This window comes from Tamandua tetradactyla, chromosome 14 (genome assembly GCF_023851605.1).
Source record: "Tamandua tetradactyla isolate mTamTet1 chromosome 14, mTamTet1.pri, whole genome shotgun sequence".
NCBI classification, from domain to species: Eukaryota; Metazoa; Chordata; class Mammalia; order Pilosa; family Myrmecophagidae; genus Tamandua; species Tamandua tetradactyla.
The window spans coordinates 4,669,399-4,685,704 of NC_135340.1; the positions used below are offsets into that span (position 1 = coordinate 4,669,399).

General features: G+C 40.4%; 1 pseudogene; it reads right to left on the reverse strand.

Annotated features, from left to right (window-relative positions):
• Positions 1 to 14,675: 14,675 nt before the first annotated feature.
• LOC143656575 (general transcription factor 3C polypeptide 6 pseudogene) overlaps positions 14,676 to 16,306 on the reverse strand; it is a 36,116-nt pseudogene continuing 34,485 nt past the window's right edge.

A 16,306-nucleotide genomic window follows, 5' to 3' on the forward strand; every position in this document is an offset into this window, starting at 1 on the left:
CAACCCAAGCAACAAACAAAGCAAAAAAAGAAATGAGAGGGAAAGAGGTAGAAAAGAGAGGCTGGAAATGAGCTATAACAAAGCTAGTTATAGCTGAAGTGCCAAGTGGATTGCCATATTTAGTTAGGCCTGAAAGTGCTGCCATAGTCCTAGCAATGAAGAGGGGGAGCCCTCCAGAGAAGAGAATAAAGTTGGGGACATTTAGGGAAAAGGTCAAGGAGAGGTAGAAAGGAAAAAAAGTTCTCTTGGGGTAGGGATATTGTGGGGTGTTAAGAAGTAGAGGCTGAAAGGAAAAAGAAAGAGACTTGCAGACTTGCGAGTCATAGAAAGTAAGAAAAAGAACACAGATCTTCAAGATGTTTTACTTGTTTACACCCAAAATAGTTTTGAAAACTATGTACACCCACACATTTTTATTTTTTTATGTTTTATTGTGTTGTCTTGCTTTTTTAGGTGCATGGTCTGGGAATCGAACCCAGGTCTCCCGCATGGAGGACGAGCTTTCTACCACTGACCACCCATGTACCCCACATTTTTAACTTATCTAATTTTTTTTTCAATTTTTAAATAGCTTTCATGGATTAATTTCTGCTGTCTCAGTGGAATGTATAAATGCTCCCAGGGCCATTGCTAGCCTTTCCGGTTCCTTTGCTGAAAATAGGAAAAGGCAGAGAGCAGAGGTTTTATAAGGATGGTAGACTTGTGCAAAGGAAAAGATGCCCCTGCTTCTGGCTGGAGCAGATCCTGGCTGGTGAGCTGCTGGCTGTATTTCAGCCTCCAATTCCCCCAAGAAACTAGATTTCAGCCTCTGTTTACCCCTTCCCCTGACCCAAGGAACTACACAACTACAAAAACAAACCAAAAATGTTCATGTGAACTTTTTGCCCCTCTGGCTGGCATCACATTTGCTGGCTAGCACCCTTTCATAGTAAACATCTATAAGCCTGCAATTCTCCACCACCTGTGATTTTCTCTAGTAGCTCCATTCTTGTATGAGGCATCGCTTTCTAAAGAAGCATATCTCTTCATGTTCACCTGTAATCTCTTTACCAAAGCTTACAACCTTTATTCACTTTTTATCCTCTTGACCTTACCACATCCTTTGACACTATTCTGTTCTTTCTTGCAATTCCATTCTCCCTGCGATTGGAGGAAAGTAGATTACTGTGATTGCCATCCTTTTTATCCATTCCTTTATCACTGTTATTATCCACAACTTTTCTTTTCATTCCTTGGCTTCTTCTTTCCTAGGTCTATACTGAATTTTCTTCTTTGTTCGTTTTCATGAACACATTTTTCTTTCAGCAATTTTATCCACTTTGATGATTTCAGTTATACACCTTGAACGTAGTTTTTTGACAGCTCTGTCTGCAGTATGTGGCCTCTGGAACAAGGTGCAGTTACATTTTCCAGCTACTACTGAACACTCCCATCATATCTCTCCATCCAGCAAAACCCTGACCACCCTTCAAGGAACAACACAAAATATTAACTCCTTTAGAAAGTCACCTTTAATTAATTCATTTATCATTTGAAAAATCTCTAGGAATTGAGTTAATATTAGAAGCTTTATTTCCAATTTTATCATAGTGTCATTGAGTACATTTCCTTAATAGTGTCAGAGAAGAAATGCACCAATGTGAGACAGACGATGCTAACTTTACTCAGGGGCTGCTGTGGCAGGGGAGAGAGAGTAGAACTCAACTCTGTGTGAACAAAAGGCAGGAAGCTTTTTAAGGGCTGGGAGTGGACCGGAGGAGCCTGATCACTAGCTGAGGGATCTACTGAAGTTCCAGTTAGGAGTGCTTGGTCCCACAGACACAGGAGAAGGGTTTACGGAGCTGCAGTTAGGACCCTTGGTTCAGAGTACTTCCCTCTGCCATAATTAGGACACCTGCGCCAGTAGGGCTGAGAGAGAAGAAAGGAGATGAACTGACCCATTAGGGCCTCTCAGGGCCTTGGGGTCCTGTAAGAGCTGCAGCCCCACAGCTGCAAGATTGGTTTCAAGGTCGTCAAGAGGGGGAGAGGGCAGGCTAGAGCACAGGAGGGGCAAAGCGGCCTCCTGATCAAGAGAAAGAGAACCATCCTCATCAGAAGACTAGCTATCAGTGTTACAGAGAGATTTTACATCCAAGTTCAATTTAGGGAGTCAAAAGAAACTCACCAAACTAGTGAAATCTGAGTAGGCTGATATACGAGTAGGAATTAGCCAATAAAATCAAGAAGGGGGAAAACGTGTTCTAGTAACAGGAATAATTCAATGCCTAAGCAGGAAGCCCACCGCACCGTGCAAAGGCAGTGTGCAATCGGCACATCCACAAGGACAAGGAGTGAACCAGGGAAATGAGGACAGGAATGCTACAAAAAAAGAGAAAATGACATGCCATGACATGAATTTACTTTTAAATGGAAGATTTTCTATTGAAAGATTTAAAAATAATAGTAATAATAACAGAGTTGCAGGACAGGATTCTTTTTGCAACATTCTGATTATATTGAAGACAGATTACATGACTGTGCAAAGTTGTGGGAGGAAGCAGGGCTGAAGGTTAAATTTTGGTGACAGTGAAGGTAAATAGATGACACCATGAAGGTACAAACAAAGAGGGCAGTTACAATGGAGATGAAAAAGGTAAATTAAGGTACGATAAAAGAGATGAATTAAAATTAGGGGAGGACAGTGAGAGATTGGGAGAAGTGAAGAAATAGTCCCATGTTTATCTTTGAGCAACTACACCTTTCAATGGTGAGAAAATAGAAAAGGAACAAACTGAAGAAGGGAGATATTGGGCAGAGATTTAGAGATAGGACCTTTGAAGAAACTGAGGCAAATTTTGAATGTGAAGTTACAAGTGTTTAACTCCAGAGCTGAGGAGCACAGCCCAGGTTGGGGATGGGTTTGGAAGTTATCTGCATACAAGTGGTATCGGGTTGAAGACTTCTTTACCCAGTTATACCACAGAAAGTCCATTGTGCATGTGTACCGTGGTCTCACAGACTCTGCTGTTGGATACGCTGCTATGTGAGAAAGTCCACTTGGTTCTTCAGGATCAAAATTGTTTTGATCTTTCATTTCTTTGCCTTGCCATATAAATTTTATCAAGAGCCTGTAAATTTCTAGAAAAATTCCTGGTAGGATTTTGATTGGGTTTGCATTAAATTTATAGATCAATTTGGGGAGAATTGACTCTGAAACAACATTGACCGTTCCAGCCTGTGAATATGGTTGTTTTAGTTAGTAAGCTGCTGGAATCCGATAGAACTGGGACGGCTTTTAAAAAGAGGAATTTAATAAGTTACAAGTTTATAGTTCAAAGCTCAAGAAATGTCCACATTAAGGCAAGTCTATAAAAAAAAAATCCAAATTAAGGCATTCAGGGAAAGATACCATGGTTCAAGAAGGCCAATGATGTTTGGGGTTTCTCTCTCAGCTGGAAAGGCACATGGCGACTTCTGCTAGTTTTCTCTCAGGCTTCCCCAGGGCTCTGTCCATTCTGTTGTTTCTGTTGCTTCTGGTGACTCTAAAGTTTTTCCAAAAATGGTTCCCTCTTAAAGAACTCCAGTAAGCAATCCCACCTTGAATGGGGAAGACACATCTCCATGGAAACCATCTAAACAAAAGTTACCACCCACAATTGGGTAGGTTATCTATCCATGGAGACAATAAAAAAGGAACCACCCAGCAATACTGAGTGAAGATTAAAAGAAATGGCTTTTCTGGGGTATATAATAGCTTCAAACTGGCACAGTGGTATATTTTTCCTTTCATATAGACATTTTATTTATTTTCTTTTATTTCTTGTACCTTTCAACATTAGATATTTCACAAGCTTTACAGAGCTATCAGAAGATATTTCATGTGGGGGTTATTGCAAATGATATATTTATTTACATTTCAATTTTATTGTTCATTGCCAGTATATTGAGATAAACTTTTACTTTTGTATATTGACTTTTTCTCTTATATCCTTTATAAGCATACATGATAGTTCTAGGATATTTGGGGTAGACTTTTTATGGATTTTCTATGAAAATCATGATTTCATCTGAGAAGAAAAATATTTTTCTTCCTTTCCAATCTCTCTTCTTTTTATTTTGCTTTTTGTATATATGTATCTATGTATGTATGTATTTTTTGCATTAAATAAGATATCTAGTATGATGTTACATAGAGGAAATGAGAGTGGACCTCATGGCCTTGTCATGATCTCAAGGAAAGTATTCAGTCTTTTACTATTACTTATGAGCAATAGACATTTCTGTTTTTTTCTTCTTTCTTCTTCTTTCTTTCTTTTTTCCTTTCTTTTTCTTTCTTCCTTCCTTCTTTCCTTCCTTCCTTCCTTCATTCCCATCTTTCTTTCTTCTGCTTTCCCTTCTTTTGGTAGATACCTTTGATCTTGTTGACAAAACTTGTATTATCGGGATTAAATGCACTTGATTGTGATGCATGATCCTGTATATATTGCTGAATTTAATTTGCAAATGTTTTGAGGACTTTTGTGTCTATGTCAGTGAATTATGTTGTATATAGAGCGCTTTTGTTCTAATATCTGCCTGATTTTGTTATCAGGATAATGTTCAGTTTATAGAATAAATTAGGAAACTTTTCCTTGTCTTCTATTTTTCTGATGAGTTGGTATAGACTTTTTTTAGTTACTTCCTTAAGTGCTTTATAAAATTCACCTATGAATCATCAGGACCAGGAATTTCATTTGTTGAAAAGTTTTTAACTACAAATTTAATTGCATTAAAAGAGAGTCACCAGGTGGTGCAACGGTGGCTCAGTGGCAGAATTCTCACCTGCCATGCCTGAGACTCAGATTTGATTCCTGGAGCCTGCCCATGCCCCCCAAAATAAAAAATAAATAAGAGAGTCACCTATCTTTTTATCTATTTGTTAGTCTTTGTATTTCAATAATTTTTGGAACTTATGATTATAATGTTCATAATTTTCTTTTAAAATTTATACCTATACCATCAGTAGTGATAGCTCATTGTTTATTGTTCACATTGGTAATTGTAGTTTTTCCAGTTCATTCTAGCTAAAAGTTTATCTAATTATTGATCTTTTTAAAAGATCTCCTTTAGTTTCATTAAGATTCTCTATTGCTGGGTTTTTATTTCATATTCATCTATTTCTTCCCTTAATTTAAAAATATCCTTCCTTCTGCCTTGTTTGATTTCAGTTTGCATTCTTTTTGTATGTTTGTTTGGTTGGTTTAGTTTAGTTTCTTAAGGTGGAAGCTCAGATCATTGATTTAAGAACATTATTTTTTCTATTATTGGAATTTAATGTTATAAATATCCCTAATTAAGCAGTGTTCTTCAATTTTTTATTTCTCTTAACAATTTAAGACTTTACTCTCCAATTTAAGACAGAATAAAACTTTGTATTCCAGAAGAATTTCTGGAATTCTAAAGAATATCTAAAGATATCCTTTACTCTACTTCTTTATATTTTTTTATTTTTTTCATGTTTCTTCAAATTTATAATATATAAGTTAGGATTAATTTTTACTATAACAGAATGACAAACAAGATAGAACTGGATTGCTTAAAATAATAGAAACACATTCTCTCACTACTCTGGAGCTAGTAGGCAGAAATCGAGGTGCTAACTGGGCCATGCTTTGTATGAAACTTGTAGGGAGAACCCTTCCTTGTCTCTTTTGGCCTCTGGCGTTTCTGGCAATTCTTGGTACTCCTTTGCTCGTAGATGTATCTCTTTAATCTCTGCTTCCTCTGTCTTCACATGGCCTTCCCCACTGTGTCTGTTTGTCTCTGTTCAAATATTTTCTTCCTGTAAAGACACCGATTAGGACCCATCATAGTTTAGTCCCATTTTAACGAATAACATCTTCAAAGATCTTTTTTTTCAAAAAAGGGCAACATTCACGGTGTTACCAGAGTTATGTTGCCACCAGAGCTCTACTCTAGGCTTGGTGTCTCATTGCAAGACGTAATTCAGGGTTGAGACAAGCAGGTTTAATTGAGAGATAAAGTTTACTGAAGAAAAGAAAGTACATGATCAAGAGGTAAGCACAGGCATGCTCAAGGGAGAGATGGGCCCCAGGTTGTCTGGCACACAGGTTTTTATGGGTGAGCTGTTAGTGGACTTTGGAGACTGGAATTTCCCATTCCTTCACCCTTGTATTTATCAGCCTTGTTCATTCTTATCTAAAACAACTGTTTTTGATGCATTATTGCCCATGACTGGTGGTTGATTAATATATCCCATTTTGCTCAACTGCTCAGGATTCTGGGAACTCATTGTTATCTCCAAATGCCTCTGTCTTGCACTGGGTCTCCTGAAGCTGCCTCAGAGTCTCCTTAGGCTTTCCGTACTTCTAACCTGCTTCACCTTCCCCATGAGAGAGTTTCACACCCTTATTCTAAAGAGATTGCTGAGGGCTGGGTGTATCTTCTGGAGGTTCTTCCCCTGAACAGGGGTTGTTGTCTCTGTCTGACGGGTGTAGACTCTCTGGCTACTCTAGATGGACAAGGAAGGCAGGCCCCATGGTCAGTGTCAGGGATGAGGTGGTCAATGCACCTGCAAGACAGCATGAGTTTACTGTGGAAGGCTTATAACCTGTTGGAGGCAAATTTGACAAGATATTTTGAGATGCATGGTTCAAATAAAAGAAGGGCCAGTGAAGAAATCCGAGGTCCCAGATAAGGAAGATAGCAGACTGGGGATGGGGGAAGGCTGCTTTCAGTCAATCTCTGTGTGTTCATGGAAACATTCTGATTGCTCTGTCAGATCTTGGATGTTTTGTTAGTACTGTCCTGATTGTTTTATATAAAAATGACATTCTTCTTTTAGGAAAAAACAGGCTCCTCTATGAATAGGTCCAAGGCATGCCTATTTTAAAGGACTACAGTGGCTAAGGATTCTACCTGGCTTTGGAGAAGACCTAAAGCATGTGCCATGGTTGCTAACATGAGATGATCTAAGGAAAAGATCATGATGAAATGGATGGCTAGTGACCAGCCCCCTAACCCCACACTGGTGTCCAGTGCTGAAACAAAGAGGGATTGCTCTTTTCTGAGGAGAAAAGGAGTGAAAGGCAGGGAGAAGTACCTGGGTAAAATCATCTAGGTAGAAGAGCTGGGGGCTTACATAAGCTAAAGAACAAAAACCTGTCCAGTTTCCGGGCAGAGTTAGCTATGTATTATTTCTATTAAAAAAATAAAATAACCCTTCTTCTGTTCTGAGGGTAAATCAAAGTAAAGGGTAGCGAGATGTCCACAGACTGAGGTGACACAGCCTCCGCTTTGTCCTAAGACACACACTCCACAGGTATGGTTGTCAAGGTCTGTCTCTGTGGTGTGGAAGCATATTTTGGAGAGGCTCAAATGAATGGCAGTTAAGGGGGAAGAGGGGGTGATGGTGCCTCAAGGCGTTCATAATAAACGCTGGGTGGGGGCGGTGCTCCGGTGGCTCAGTGGCAGAGTTCTCACCTGCTGCGCTGGAGATCTGGGTTTGATTCCCAGAGCCTGCCCAGGCCAAAAAAAAAGATGAGTGCTTCTTATTTTACCAGCTCAGATTAATGAAAAGGCTAGTGATACTGGGGTCTACTTTACAGGATTCCTCCTGTTGAATTGTAGTTTTAGAAAAACTTCACATTTGGTCTATTGCGACAAAACTGTTTCATCCTGACAATTAATTAAACTTTTTTTTAAATAGATGCTGCTTTATCTAACTTAGTAGGGAGAAAATAGTTGGGATTGTTACAGAAAGTGCGACTTCCTAACTGGGGGGTTTCCTTGAGCCTGGGTTTTAGTGCCTGAGCTTGTTTCTTCAAGGTCTCATGTGCACCTGTTTGGGTAGACCTGTATTATGGACCTGCACAGATTACAGTCTGTTTGTGGAATTGGAATTAATACAAAAAGGGAAAGTAGAATTGGTGGCTAGCATTACTTTGAAGTATGCAGCAGCTGTAATGGGGGGTGGGGGTTACAGGTTGATGAACTTTAAGTAGCTCCAGAAGATAGGACAGTGTCCCTGAAAAGTTAGCTAAAGGACCCCATGTATGATGGGACCATGGTTTTGTGTGCTGCAGAGTTAGGGAAATGGAGAGTTTAGAAGTTCCTCAGTGAGTACTGTTGGCAGGCCATGCTAGGGTAACCAGACACTGGTAGGTGCAGATCCAGCTATTGGACAAGTTGAGTTGCTAGGTAGCATATTGGACAAGGGTCTTTAATTTGGATGCTCAGAGACAGTTAAAGATAGGCTGTTTAGAAGAATGAAAAGGCGGCCTAATTAATGGATCATAGTAATACAAAGAGGCATACTTAGCTTTATTTTTTGAATAAAAGCTTTAGTCCTTCTTCTGGTTGGCACTTGAAAGATTTCTCCTGCACCAGAGGGTCACGGAGCTTTTCACAAGCTTCCTTGCACCTGGATAGGTGCACCCAGTGGAGAATCCACTGACCTTGACTGCTGCGGGAGTGACAAGAATTACGGAGTAAGGTCCCTTCCACTTTGGTTTGAGCTGGAAGTCGTCTGCTTTCATGCCAGGTTTTGATTAAGACCAAGTCCCCAGGTTTACCTTAGGTAGGTAACTTAAGACCCAGAGCAGGGTGGAATTGAGCTCCTAGGTCCCAAATTAGTTCTCAGCTGTTCTAAATGAGGTAAAGTATTCCGTTAAATGCTGGTTTCTGGATCCAATACTAGGTCTTGGGTTAAGAATGGCCTTCCATATGTTATTTCACAGGGGCTGAGTTGGAGAAGTTTACTTGGTGCGAAATGTATCCTAAGGAGGGCCATAGAAAGATTAGAAGCAGGACATACTAGTTTCCTGGCATAGTTTAGCTAGTGTTTACTTTAAATTTCAGTTAGATCTTTCGAGCTTTCTGGATGACTGGATTCTCCATGCACAATGAAGGTGGTATTTTATGCCAAAAGCTGCAGCCACAACTTGGGTTATTTTACTAACAAAGACTGGTCCATTGTCACTTTGAATAGATATGGGCAGGCTGAACCTATGAATGATTTATTTGATGAGAAGTTTTTAAACTTCTTTGGCTGTTTTTTTCTGGGTGGTAAAGGCTTCACTCCAGCCAATAAAAGTGTCTACAAAGACAAGGAGATATGTGAACCCTTGGCAAGGTGACACATGGGTGAAACCAACTTACCATTGTCCCCAGGGTATGTTTCACACCATTAGACCAGGGGCATTAATGCTAAAGTCTGGGCAAGGTTTCCAGGGTTTCAGTTATTAGTGATAAAAAGCACGTAACTTCGAGTGACCCTGTTAAGGATTTTAATTAAATTTTATACTCCAAAAAATCCTTGGTGCCAAGGTGGTTAGGGAATCCCTTCTAAATGGGTGATTTGGTGAAAGTCCTGAAGGACCTTCCATTGAATCACATTAGGCAGGAAAACCTCTCTTTCCTTAGTAATCCATCCACCTGCCTCAGGTGCATACCAAGACTTCTCAGCTAGTTCTTCCTCCTTTTGCATGTAAGCATGCAATGTGTATAGGGGAGAAATATTAAGCACTAGCACCACTATGGGGGCTGTACCTTGAGCTCCAGCCTTGGCAGCCGCATCTGTTCTGACGTTTCCTTTGGCGATGAGGGGGTCAGAGTTCTGACGCCTCTGACAGTGGACTATCACAGCCTCCTGAGGAAGCAATACAGCTTCCAGCAAGTTGAGAATTTCTTGTCTATGCTCGATAGGGAACTTATGATTAGCAAGCAGTCCCCTCTCCTTCCAGATGGTAGAGTGGGCATGCAACACTAAGAAGGCATATTTAGAGTCAGACAGAAGTTGACTGTCTTCCTGGCTGTTAGCATTAGCCCATCGATAAGAGCTCTGCACTCAGCTTCTGTGCAAAGGTCCCAGAGGGTAAGGGCATTGCCTTGATAAGCTCATGCAAGGATACCGTCGCATAGCATGCATCTCTGATTCCTTCTCTTTCAAAACAGCTTCCATCTGTAACCCATTCCAACTTTGGGTTAAACAGAGGCTGATCCTGTAGGTCTGGCCAGCTAGAGTAATTTTGAGGTAAAGTTTCTGTAGATGAATGCTCGAAAGGTACATTTTCCTGGTTTGGGCTTCCAGGCAACAAGGTGGCTGGATTTGGGGTAGTACACACCTGGATTTGGACTTCTGGAGTGTCTAATAATTGGGCCTGACATTTTAGTAGCCTACTGTTTGGGAACCACTGATGGCCTCTTGCCTCCTGAATATCTCTGACTTGGTGGGGTGTGGATAATACTAGGGCTTGTCTCCACTTCAGCTTGGTGACTTGCTCTATGAGTAAGACAGTAGCACCCACTTCTCAGAGGTAAGTAGCAATCCTTGGCCTGTGGTGTCTAGCAGCTTTGAAAAACATGCCAGTGGTCAGGGAACATTCCCTAGTTTCTATATTAAGACTCCTACTGCTAATCCTCTTTTTCTCGGTAACATACAGGTAAAAGAGCTTCTCTAGTCTTGGCAGGCCTATGGCGGACAGGTAGGTAAGGGTCCTTTGAAGGGTGGTGAAGGCAGTAACCTGCTCTGTCTGCTTCCCATTCCAAGGAGATGTTATCCTACCACCCCCCACCCCAACCCCAGAAACTTCATATAAAGGCCGTGCTATTTTCTCCCAGTGGAGGTACCCAGATTCTGCAGTATCCCACAATTCCTAAGAAGGTTCTTAATTGCTTCTTGGTCTGAGGGGGTGGGGCCCTGAAAGCATGGCCTGGACTCTGCAGATGACAAAGAGCATCCCCTGGGTGAGGACACACCCGAGATAAAGGACCTTTCCTAAGGCCATTTGGGCCTTGGAAGCCAAAACCCAATATTCTCATTCAGCTAAAACATGAAGTGCGGTAAAAGCACCCAGTGGGGGGCCTCGTGAGTGGAACTGCATATCAGCAAATCATCTACCCACTGAAGAACTATACCAGAGCCTAAATGTAAGACAGCTAAGTCAGGAGCTAAGCCATTTCCAAAAATATGAGGGCTGTCTCTAAACCCTTGAGATAAAACCGCCCAAGTAGCATCTCCTGGCCCCTGCCATTTGCAGGCAAACAAACCCTGGGAGTTTGGATGGTGGGGTAAACAGAAGAGGGCATATTTTAAATCAAGGGCCGAGTACCACAGGATTGAGTTAGGCATTTTTTAAGAAGGGTGTAAAGGTTGGGGACTATAGGATGGAGGGGAAAGATATAACTGCTCCCTAGCTGTAAGGTCCTGTGCTAACCAGTGTGCCCTGTTCAGCTTCTTTATAGGCAGCGTAGGAGTATCACAGGGAATCTGACAGGGAACAGGGAGGCCAGTTTGCAGCCTGGATGAGGGGTTGAATACCCATTATATCTTCAGTTTTCAGGGGGTACTGTCTCCTCTTGGGAAAGGGTAGGTCCTATTTATAGCTGATTATGGCTGGGGAGAGGTGAGTAGCTCTTCTGGGTATTTTAGTTCCCCTATCACTAAGTTAGTCCTAGGTGACTACTGATGTGATGGTAACTGCAACCACCTATTCAGTGCTGACCTGTCCCTCAGGCCCTTCTACTGTGAGACAGGCTCATGGGGACAATGAATTGATATTCTTCAGCCATGTCCAGGGAGCCAGCGGCCCTGGGTCTCCTCAGTCTTGCTCACAAGTGGTCATCAAGTCTTTCAGGAAGGAAGTCTTCGATGCATTCCCTGGTCAGTGTCCAGCTTTCCATATCTAGGGCATGGCCCCGGGGGGGTTCGATGTCCCTGAGGACACTCGCACTTTCATTGCCCCATCCTTCTCATTTGCAGCTGTAGCTGGCTGGCTTCTGCCCCGAGTGACCCCGAGGCGGCTGCTTGCCAAGAATGGCCAGTGCTATGAACCGAGCTTTGTTCCTGCCCCTCCTTACCTCTTCCTCCTCTGCAGCCCCGTCCTGGTTATTAAAGACAGAAAAAGCAGAGCTCATAAGATCATTCCTAGGAGTTGTCACCCAGTGGCCAGTTTCAGGAGCTTTCTCCTTATATCAGGAGCTGACTGACCAATAAAATAGGTTTTAAGCATTATTTGACCCTCTGGGGAGCCAGGGTCTACTTGGGTATACTTTTTTATAGCCTCCACCAGCCTCCCCTGAAATAGAGCAGGGTTTTCTTTGTCCTCCTGAATTAATCTCTGTAACATTTAAGTTTACAGGTTTGATGATGCACTTTTTCATTCCTTCTATTAGGCAAGCTTCAAAGACCCTATTTCAAAACAAGGCAACATTCATGGGACCAGGGTTTGGTACTTGGACATGTCTTTCTAGGGGACACAATTCAACCCATAACAAGGACCCACCCTGGCTCCAGCCTGACTTAACTCAGCAAGATACAGCACAAAGCATGTGAACATGCCAAGTTGAGACTAGATTTCAGTGGAAGGTGTCTTTACTTCAGCCTCCAAAGTGTCAGTTCAGATATACGGGAACAAGCTTATTTGAGTGGGTGCAGAAACCATATTGTATTAGAAGCTTCATGCTTAATAAGATCCAGTATCTCCTGAAACAGCCCCTGAGCTTAGCTTCCAGGCATCTTTGCAATGAGGAATTCTGCCCTAAGGGAAGCACGAAGCCCATGCTTTCCGGTGGTCATTTACAGTACTTCTCACAGTCTTCCCAGACCAGATACAGCTTATCGTTGGTTTAATCAAAAACAGTATTGCTTGATATGACAGCAGTCATTCCATAATTATCTTGTCTAGTAGGTTTCCAAAGACACAATGCTGAAAGTTAAACTCAAGGTCATGTTACCATGGAGAAAGTGAACCAGTTTTGTTAACCCATTACTCACAGCAGGTTAGGGCTGGTATGACAGCACCGTAGCATCAGGACCCAGTCTTCTTCTCTTTTGTGTTCTTTCACTCATAGCTTCTATTTCCAAGGTTATTTTATGGTCCAAGAAGCCTGCCAGAGCTCTAACCATCAATATACATTCCATTTGGACAGCAGAAAGAAAGAGAAGAAAAATCTGCCCACTTACACTTTTGCATTGAAGTTTAAAGAAACTTGCCCAGAACTATCACTCAACACTTCTGATCCCATGTCATTGGCCAGAAAATTGTCATATACCCATGTGTATCTGCAAGGAAAGCTGGGTATATTACTAAACTTAATAAATAATTCTGGGATTTATTAAGGTTCCAAGGTTAAAAAAAGGAGATCAAATATTGATTTGGGCAACTTAGCAGTTCATGATGAGTTTAGGATGAATATCTCCTAAATATTCATATGGTGTTAAAAAGAATTTTTTGTTAAACAAAAGATGACTGGGCAGACCACAGCAGCTCAGTGGCAGAATTCTCAAGACCTGGGCTTGATTCCCAGCGCCTGCCCATGCGAAAAAAAGATGACTAAAAAAGGCACATAAAATTTGGAAAAATATTTGTTCATGATTTTGAAGTACTTTAAAACAAAACAAGTGTTTTTCCCAATTAAATAGTAAAAAACTACAATAGCTATTATAAAAAAATTCCTCATCATACACTATTGGTTCTCTAAACTGTTGCAACAGTTTTATCAACATTTCCCATCAATTGGGAAATACATTTAATATGTGGTGTGCTTTAAAATATTAGCATCAGGCTAAACCATATGAAATTGCTGTTTTCACAGACAAGAAACAGTCAGTTATTGGCAATTTCATACAACCCAGTCTAAAACAAGGTATCGACGTTTGTGAATAATTAACTTAAAAATACAAATTAGAGTATACCTAGGGTATCATAATAATAAAATGGCATTCACACTTGAATTCCAGTGATCTTTCTTGAGTTGGAAGGGAGTGAAATTACCGCTGGAGTACAGGGATTATGCCTTTGTCCTGCAGCATGTCAAAATTATTTTTCTGTAGCGAGATACAGTACTTAATGTGGCAGACAGAAAAATACTTCCCTCCTCCCACCCAGATGTCCATGCTTTAACTTCTTATGTTATACATGTATATTTTAAATTACATGGAAAAAAATGATCTTTGCAGATGCTATTAAGACTAGAAAGCTTTAAATAGAGAGATTATCCTGGATGAAATGGATGGACCTAATGTAGTCAAACTTGCCTTGAAAAGTGGCAGTGAAAGGTAAAAGAGCTGGTCAGAAAGATGAGATGATGGAAGAAGACGGATGAAGAAACAGGAAAGATATGAAGCACGGATGGACTTGACCCACACTTGATGGCTTTGGGATGGAGGAAGAGGGTCATGAGCCAAGGAATGTGAGATGCTTCTAGAGACTGGGAAAGGACCTCAGCTGACAACAAGGAAATGGTGACCTCAGTCCTATAACAATAAGGACACGACTTCTACCAACAACTGAAGAGCAAGTAAGTGGATTCCACCCTAGAACCTACAAATAGAAATGCAATTCTGCGAACACCTTGCTTTTAGTTCAGGTAAGAAACATACTGGGTTTCTGACTGACAAAACTAACCATTTGTGTTATTTTAAGCTACCTAATTTAGTGGTAATTTGTGATGGCTGCAATAGAAAATGAATACACTTACTTTAGTAAAACTGCCAATTAAAGGGCTCATCAGGGACAGGTCTCCATGGTTGTTTAAACATTTTTTTTAATGAATTCACATCTGGTCCTGAATGACTCTACTGTATTAAGTTGCGCTATAATTAGAAATGTGTGTACTCAACAAAAACAATGAAATAGATGAGCAATTGAAACGATAGAGCTAATTATTTTATATAAAATCTAAAATGTATATTACTAGTTATTATGAGAATTATGTCGTCTAAGGGTGGTTTCTAAGGCAGAATCCACAAAAGTAGAATCTTCTGTCTCAAAAAGGATACTAACAAGAAGACCAGAGTCCTCTATTTCTAAGTGCAGTGGTCTCTCCTGTTCATAACTTAGGATTGAGTGGTCTTTCATTTGAATTTATTATTGCAGCTCCAAGGGAGGGTCCGGAGTTACGATGCCTTCATCTTCATTTTTATGTAGAAAGCTACAAACCATGTTGGGACTATGGGAGAAATTATCCTTGTTTTTGTAGCCACTCCACACCACCCACACAATTTTCACAACACAATGGATGATACTACTTCATGATCTTCCAAGTCAGGATCTCATGTCATCTTGAGTTGGTAACATTCAATAGTGAAACAAGCCATCTCTATGTTTTCTGTTCCCTCTGAACAGTTCATGTCATAAAGAAAAGTTTCATTGTGTGGCATTTACATTTTAGCATTCTTTTACTACTCCCCGTGCAGCCACATTTTCTTCCAGGATAACAGGGGTCCCAACAGTGTCTCCATACTTCTCAGCAAAGACGTAGTTGTCAACTTGTAGAATGCTCCTCTTACTGTCACGTTCCAAAGCCGCGTATTTATTTTCATGTTTTGAGAGGAAGTCTGAGTCAATAATTCCTGAAAATTCTACTAGAACCAACTGATCTGCATTCTCTTTCACTTTATCTCCATTCTCCAGACTCCTCTCCTGGCTGTACCACGGTCACCTCATCCTCAGGTTTCCCAGGCACCAGCGATGACCACCCAGACACACCATTTGTGGCAGTCTTGCCACAATTTCTGATATATTAGGCTTTAAATGTCACCTAAACCTAAACATTTTATAATATTCTCCAAAAATCTGCCCATTGATCCAGGAGTTTAGAAATGTCTTGGTAAAATTTAAAATACCTGTGGAATTTCCATGTATCTTTCTGCTATCAATATTTCATTGTGGTTACAGAAAATATTTTCTGTAATTTCATTTTCTTAATGGTTGGGATTTGTTTTATGGTCCAGAATATGGTCTATCTTGTTGAACATCCCTTGTGCTCTTGAAAATAGTGTATATTCTGCTGTGTTGTATAGATTATTCCAAAATATCAGTTAGGACAATTTGGTTGATAATGCCATCAGGTCATTGATATCCATTTTGATTTTCTATTTGTTCTATCTATTGTTGGGAAGAGAGATATGACATCTCCAACCATAACTGTGGGTTTGTCTATTTCTCCTTTTCTATTTATTCTTTTATTTCTTTCAGTTATTATGTCATGTGTCATGAAATTTTGCTGTTAGGTACATAAACAATTTTAAATGTTCATATCTTGTTAAATTGGCCTTTTCTCATCATGTAATATCTCTCTTAGCTCCTAACAGCATTCTTTGTTTTGAAGTCTACGTCATCTGATATCAGTATACCCACTTTTGATTAAAGTTGCATAGTGTATATTTTTATCCTTTTACTTTTATAGTTAAGTGGATCTCTTATAGATAGCACATAGTTAATTCTTGCTTTTTTAGTCGGTCTGACAATCTCTCTGTTAAGAAATTTGTCTAAACATTTATTTTAAATCCATTATTGTATGGTTGGTTTTAAATCCACCATTC